Below are 8,128 nucleotides of genomic sequence, written 5' to 3'. Positions count from 1 at the left end.
TTCTGCCCTTTTTCCTGACAAAGTAGAAATGAGTGCTCACTCATTTATACATTTATAAACAGATGCAAAACCATCTGAGGGTCAATATCATAGTCATAAAATTTGGTAAGTATATATTTAATCTATATTGATATGTCAAAAAATTATGTTAAACTATAGTTATTATTTGAAGTTTTTTAAAAGTATGACTGAAGTTGAACATCTTTTCGTATGTTTAAAAATGTATTTTATGCAAAAACTCTGTTCATATCCTATGTCCATAAATGGAGCAGGAACAACTTAGTAGCCATCTGGAAAATAAAACAAAATTGTATTTTACTCTATTTCCAGCACCAAAATAAACTCCAGATGGACTAAAGACTTTATGCTAAAAATAAGTGCATTTTAGTACTATTAGAGAACATGAGCAGAGATCTTTTTGTAAGGAATCCAGAACTGAAGAGGATCTCTGTAAACAAAATACAAAACTTAGGTCCTGAGATGTTCAAGGTGCCTGCATTAATAACTCAGTACATATTTAAACAAGTAAAAATGGGTGGGGTATTGAGATGAATGAAAATGACCCACTTGGCAAAGGTTGATTGCGTGGAGTGATTTATGGCACACATGCTCAGTCTGTGGAAAGTTAAGGAGCCAGCTATTGATCTCACCCCAGCTACCATATCCCCCATAGGCTACCACATCAGAATTTATTTAAAACCATCAATGGACTGGGAACACAAAGAAGCGGAAGGAAATCAATTCTAGAAAGTGAAGATCCTGGCTTAGGTGAGAGTGGAACCAGAGATGTTTGTTAAGAAAACACAGAGTACAGGTGGAACCAGGAGAAGCCAGCTTAACCTTTCCATGTGTGCTTCAGACTCCCTGGACCAGCATGACTGCAGCAGAAGTCTGCAGTAGATAATTGGCCCACATTTCTTACCAACACTAGGTCTTCACTGATGGCTTGTCTACTCGGGAGTGGGTTTTCAGAAGTTACTGGTAAGTCCGTAACTTTGCTGATCAGAAGAGCAATCTACACTCCATTTACATGCAATCCTTCCTGAAAGCAGGCACCCAATGCACACAGAGACACAAAACCATCTCAGTGAATAATAAGCATTTTCTTTGTTTTGAACTTTATAGTTTACTATTCTGTATGTATTCCTCTGTGTCTTCAGTTTTCATCTAACTTATATTGACAATCATTCATAATGTTAAGTATAACTGTGTTTCAGCTTTATTTTATTTTCATTTTGTTTCTTACTCCAATCCTATTTTCTGACTGTAACTCAATGCTCTGACTGTAACTCAATGCTCTTATCCTCTGGTCTAAGAATGCTTATATTATTTTCAGGTAACTAAAGAGCCATTAATGATCTTTCTTGTTCATGTCTTCTGATAGGTAGGTAGGCACAAAGTTTCCATTGTATATTTGTGTGCATACGTCAGATGTCTCAAGGTATGCAAAAAATTAAATTTGCAACATGATGCATATATATATATCTACATATATATATCTACATATATATATATATATATGCATGTATATGAAATGGATTGTAGAAATTAACACTAGCAACAGCAAAGGGAGACAAGTCTTGGAAAGCCCTAGTCTTTTTTGACTCTTTACAAATATGTCTGGATTTTCTCTGGATTTTCAGTCTTAGAGTTGTTGATGATGTTTAGTGGATGAATAGGATTTTGTTATCAATGAACAGAAAACCAACTCAGTCCTGGAGCAAGGTGTCTTGGATTAGATCAGCTCTGCACACAAAGGAATGGAGGTTGGGGTCAAAGGTTAACCAAGTCCTTAATAAAGTGAACACACACCAACAGTTCTTTGCATGGGTAAGATAGAGCGCTAGGTGAGAACCAATTGCCTTGGTCTTTGTCTGCCTTTGACTTTGACTTTCATTTTCTGAAAACTGAGGCGGAGTCATAGTGACATAGAGCATGATCCTTTTAAAGTGAAAAAACTTGCTGAGCCTTTCTGGGCCCTGAAGAGGTAAATTCATGTGAAGAATGTGTGTGTTTTCTGTATTCTTTTTTACCCACTTAGGGACAGACATGCACTACTCAAAAGCACAATGGGTAGAATCAGAGTATGTGTCTTACACAGGTAGAAGTAGCCAAGGACATGTTATCACAATTGATGGTTCATTAACTTTGTGGTCTGTGATTAGCTTTCTGGGGGGCTCTGTTTCTTACAAGAAGAATGCACTTGAAAATCTGCTCCCTTCCTGTCCTGGTTTTTGAACTTCCTGTTGGCCTTGAGCATTTTCTCTTCAGTGAGGAAGGTGGCTAGGTCTTTTTCCAGGAGTTTCGTTTCTTTATTCATTTTCCTTATCATAGCGTCTTTTCCCAGTAGTCTCACACACATTGATCACATGTAGAATGTCTATCTAATATTCTTATTTTCAATTTTATTTTGATATTCCATTTGCCTGTCTGTTAAGACTATGCTGTTTTAATTGCAAGAGCTCAGGCCTTTGTCTTTTCGTCGTTACCAGGAGAGGTTTTTATCCTTTCCATGTCAGAAGTATGTTCCAGTGGCCAATTGTCTTCTTCATATAGACTTGTAAAAACCTTATCAAATTCCCTTTTAAAAAAAAAGTCAACCATGATTTTGGATGGGGATTAATTAAATGTACAAATTAATTTAAGGAGATTTGATATCTGCAGGGTGTTCTTTATTTTCATGAATATGTAGCATCACTGTGTTTATTTATAGCTTTTAATAACCAATGATAAAAGTTTAAAACTAAAAAAATTCAAACACGCCTTTCTCATGCATTGGTTAGATTTATGGTGGTAGTTTATCATTTGAGTTACTGCCACAAGTTGTATTATTTAAGAAAAATATACTTTCTAACTGCTAGTTGTAGTCCACACTCAATTGGCTGTTGAAATGTAGACATTTTGTCTGGTTCTTCATAACATGGTGATATTTTAAGCATATCTATACAGACTATCACACCAACTGGAAAGACTGCTGTCTTGTGTCTGGCTTTCTTGTATTATTGTTGATAAGATGGAAGTACTAAGAGGCTGCAAATGTAATTTGAAAGGGTAGGCTGATGAAAGAGAGGGGGGATTTTGGGAAGGTAATTATTATCAAGCACATGGCAATTTTATACCATTAAATCTTTGTGCAAACCTTAATTCCATCCTGGCTCCTAGAATGCCATCCCATTCTGTCTGAGTCTCTGGCCCGTCAAGGGCCAGCCAATAGTTACTTCTCTTTGTGGTCCACTCTCCAATCGCAAGTCTTTCCTGCATCCTTGAAAGGCTACCTCTCTTGTGCCTTTCTTCTTCAGATTTTCATTCTAAAATCTTTGTCCTTTTAGGTGTCCTGATCCTTTTCACTACAGGTGCATTGCTAACTACTGAGAATATTGGAGTGTTTCTTCAGGATATGTTCTTTATAGCTACTGACACAAACTAGAGCTCCATACCTGGATATTAATCAGTAAGCTATTCTAAAGTTGATCTTCAGCAAAAGACCCTAGAATCCATTCAAAGTCAATGTATTGATTGCTTGTCTTGTTGCTTCTACAAAATACATACAAAGCCAATTAAAGAAAGAGGGGTTGTCTTGACCCATAGTTGCAGGGGATATAGTCTATTGTGATAGGAAAGACAAAGCAGAAATAACAGGAGAAATATGAGATCTTGAGAATCAAAGGGTGGTGACAGATGGTACGTAGATCCTTTCACCTTTATATGGATATAAATCCATCCCATAGGATGGTGTTTGTTGTTCACATTTCTGAAGAATCTCAGAGTTATCTATTATAGACAATCTATCACCAGCACAACTAGAGTCTTGCTTCTTCAGTTATTCTACATCTTGTTACATGGTAATCAGCATCAACCATCACACAACCAGCTTTCCAAGAAGAGACATGCCAAAAAAGAGGTCTCCTTGTCTCTATAATAACTGTAGTTGAGAGTGTGTGCTGTGAATGTGTATGTGTAAATGTGTGTATGAACGCACTAGTCTCTGTGTGTGTGTGTGTGCATGCGCATGCACACTCATGTTGAAAAAACTCACCTGGTGAAAGTCACAAACAACCTCACTCTAAACATGGAAACTAGAAGAGCCAATCAGTTCACTACTGCCTGCAAAATCCTTCTCACTCCTCACCATCCAGTCAAGAAGTAACTTCTCCTGTCTCCCTTTCCTACCAAGAGGCTGCAAAGATGAAGTTAAGTTTGCCTTCAGGGACATTGAGGGTTTCTCTAAAACAACTCTTTATTTTAGAACAACCCTGGTGCTACAGTCTCAGCATCTATGCCAATTCAGCAGAAAGCATTCTCTTGGCATCACTGAGATCCATACTGGCTCAATAAGGCTGGTTCCCGCCCCCACCCCTGAGATCTTTAGGGTTGTTGTTGTTGTTGTTGAACAAAACTCTTGATTTCTACACTTTCCTTATTATGTGAGTGTCTCAAAAATCATACTGAGTAGAAATCATATTGGATTTTTCATGACTTCTTACTAGTTCTCCATTTAGGTTGATTTTTGGCATTATTCAAGATTAAAATAAGTCTATTTTTTATCATAGGGAGAAAACAGTGTATATTTCCTCATCTTTTTTAGTACTCTTGCCTCTAATGTATACTGCAGTCCATATTGCATTGGCAAAAATAACTATTATTAATGGTGGTGACATTCAAAATTACTCCAATAGTTTACCTTCATTTATTGTAATGGTTATTGCCTGGAATTAAACTATTAATTCTATTTCTTTTTAGGGAGTTAAGAGGATTCACTAAACCACTCTAACTGTGAAAACTATCCATAGTCCTGTTTTTTTATTTTTTCTAGTACATGATTTAACATTTTTGTTGAATTTTTAAAAAATATTCACCCAGAATAATTTGTATTATATCAGCTTTATCCTCATTTTTTTAACTAAGTAAAACACAATTATTTTATCTTAAAAATGCTTTGGACCAACTTTACATCCTAGTAAATAGTTTTGTTTCCCAGATGATCTTATGCATCTTTACAGAGACTTAAACACATTTTCTTATATCCCCAACATCTTTGTATCATTTATAGTTATCATTAGCTGGCTACCATACCTGTAAGTTAGAATATTTTTCTCTAGAGAAGTCAACTACAGGTTTTGGTGGTAAGAGTCAGCTGTTAATGTCTGTTTCACTTTTTTAACTATCTGTAGTTAGTTTTTTTCATTAGTTTCCTCTGTGCATCATCTTCAACTTGATCTGGAAACTGGAATACAGTGTCCTTTCTATGGGTGCTTATCTTCCTCCTTAAAAAACTGATGGCTCTACATCTACAAGCATTTAAAAACTATGATTTAAACTTGAGGCCTGCCGGGCAATGGTGGTGCATGCCTTTAATCCCAGCACTTGAGAGGCAGAGGCAGGCAGATCTACTACAGAGTGAGTTCCAGGACAGCCAGAGCTACACAGAGAAACCCTGTCTTGAAAAAAACTAACTAACTATTTTTAAAAATAAATAAGTAAAAATAAATAAACCTGAGGCCTGTACCTTGGTCAGAAGTTTATTTGATAGTGTCTGAGATCTTTTCAATTGGTATGACTTGCAGTAATTTTGGGGCAGGGGAGTGTTACTGGCATGGTGGACAGTGGATATAGGACACTGAACATAATACTATGCCATTGGAAGAAAAATCTTACAATGTACATGCCTGATTTAAAAAAATGAATAGTCACCCAAGTCAAAGTATCAGCGGTGCCTCTGTTTGAAGACCCAGATGTATTCATTTATACTGATGTTGAGATAATCGTTCATCAATATGATAAGCCACACTAAGTCGTCACAGGCTTTCCCCTTTGTTTTCCTAATTACCATTTACCATGAATTCCAAACAACTAGCACTCACATGTGCTTTGTTTTACTAGTGACATACTCTTAAAAATGATAGAGTCCTGTTGAGTAGGGTACAGTCTGGTTAGTAGGGATCCATTGTATTATAGAAATATTTCCAGTATTAATATACAATATACATCCATGCTTAATAAACTTTTATTCATAGTTTTACATATGCTTCAGAAGTGATTGACTTTATCTTTTATGGAAAGCTGTATTAAGTTCCTACATGAATTATAGAATAGCTACTTTTCCTTCTTAACCAATTGTTCTATGATCAACTACTTAATGTTAATCTTATATGATTGATACATAGATGTAAAAATCAGACTGTGTAATTATCACTGAAAAATGAAAAAAAAAAACAAGTCATATTTTCAGACTGAGAACTGATACTTGAAATTTTCATAGTTTGTCCAGTTTCACAGTAAAACATTTAGTATAAAAAAGGAAATACAGTATTGTTTTATGGGGAAATGTTAGATCCTTGATTTTAAGGTCTGAGAATTTTCCCAGGATTTATTTTTAATCTCATTGGGCACACTTTTCCTTTCTGTAGAAATGGATATAGTGATTTTGTTATGTATGCCAGGAAGAAAAGAGAATTCATGAGTTAATTAGGAAATTCTGTCTATTGCTTACCTTCTTGTCTTTACCTTTTTGGCTCAGTGAATAGAGAGATAGACAGAGACAGACACAGACACAGAGACACAGAGAGAGACACAGACAAAGACAAAGACAGAGAGAAAGGAAAAGAAAGAGACTTACATGAGTACCTGCTTCCAGAGAACAAATATTTTCAGTTAGTCACTACTATAGTAACTGAAAGCTGGTTGTTGTTGTTGTTGTTTTTGTTGTTGTTTTTCACTAGGAAAGTGAATGAACTTTCCAAACTTGAATAAAAGCAACAGCTTGAATATTAAACCCAAAATGAGATGGTAAGGTTCTGAAAATTCTCCTTTCCTTTTCTAACATGTTTTCCCGTGATTTTGTCCATTTTCTTTGCCATTTGTTTAATGTTTGAAATAGTAACTGTGGGACAGAAGGGCAATTATGATAACCTACTTGACCAGAACATGAAATTCAAAACTCATAGTTTCTTCTGCAGGGAGCTGAGGGAGAGAGCCGTGTAAACCCTCTGAGTTTGGAAGTCATTAAATGCTGTCTCCTTTGGAAAGGACCTCAGAAATTAGTTGCTCCACAAATTAAGGTGCAACTCCCTCCAGTTTCTACAAGAGGCTAACATAGCTGTAATGGGAGTCATATGTCTTGAAAATCAATTTAGTGGTCTCATTCTATGCAGTGTCTAAAGTTTGTTCAGTAAGTGAATTGAATATAAGGCTGTAATTTTGAATAACACTCATGACTTTATTTCCTTAGTATTTAAAAGACCAGGGATGCCACTGAACCATTGCTACAATAAAAGTTAAAATAAATTTTGCTGTTTTGTTATTGTTGTTTTGGTTGGTTAATTTGTTTTGGTTTGCTTGGTTTGTTTTGGTATGTTTTGGTTGGTTGGTTGGTTTATTGGTTAGTTGTTTTGGGTTTGGTTTGGTTGGTTTGGATTGGTTAGTGTGTGGCAGAAAGGAGAATGCCAAAATTTTAGTTTGGCACATAAGAAATTCACTTATGAAATTCAAAAAATTAACAGCAGGCTGAAGACTTCCTGCCTGTGTAGGGAAATACAAAACGACAAAATACACACACTGTAGGCTTCAGTGAATTTACAGACTATAAGCCAACCAATGATATTCTGTGATTAAAGAAAGGTAAGAGATACAGGTAACATCAGTAGCTCAGCAGGTTTAATTTTGTTCTTACTGAGTATGTCCCTTCTGCAGTGAAAATCTCAAGTATGTTCCTATGATCCCTGGATTCAACTAGGTATTTTGAATATCCTCATCATAGAAAGAGGGAGGTAGTAGCATTGCCGAGGTGGCTTTGACTCATTAGTGGTAAGGTGGCCCTTGCTCCCAATGCTTCCTGAACCTCAAGCTGAGGTTCTGCTGAGCAGAAATGCAGTGGTAGAGGATTCTGGTATGCTGTTCACAAGATCTCAAGAACCTTCTCCAGGAACTGCAAACAAAATTGAACAAAGATTCTATGATTTGTCCTCATTCCACTGGGGAACCTCTGCCTGTGATTCAACGTTGACTCTCATATGATATATTTTAAATGTTGAGTGTGTCCAGAGAGTAATCAGAATGGCAACCTATCTGTCAGTCATACAGTGTGAAGAATGGGGAGGGTATAGCAAGAAAGTCTTGCTAGGTAGGTGGG

This window comes from Mus musculus, chromosome 7 (assembly GCF_000001635.26).
Source record: "Mus musculus strain C57BL/6J chromosome 7, GRCm38.p6 C57BL/6J".
NCBI classification, from domain to species: domain Eukaryota; kingdom Metazoa; phylum Chordata; class Mammalia; order Rodentia; family Muridae; genus Mus; species Mus musculus.
Note: the sequence above shows the minus strand (reverse complement) of the source record.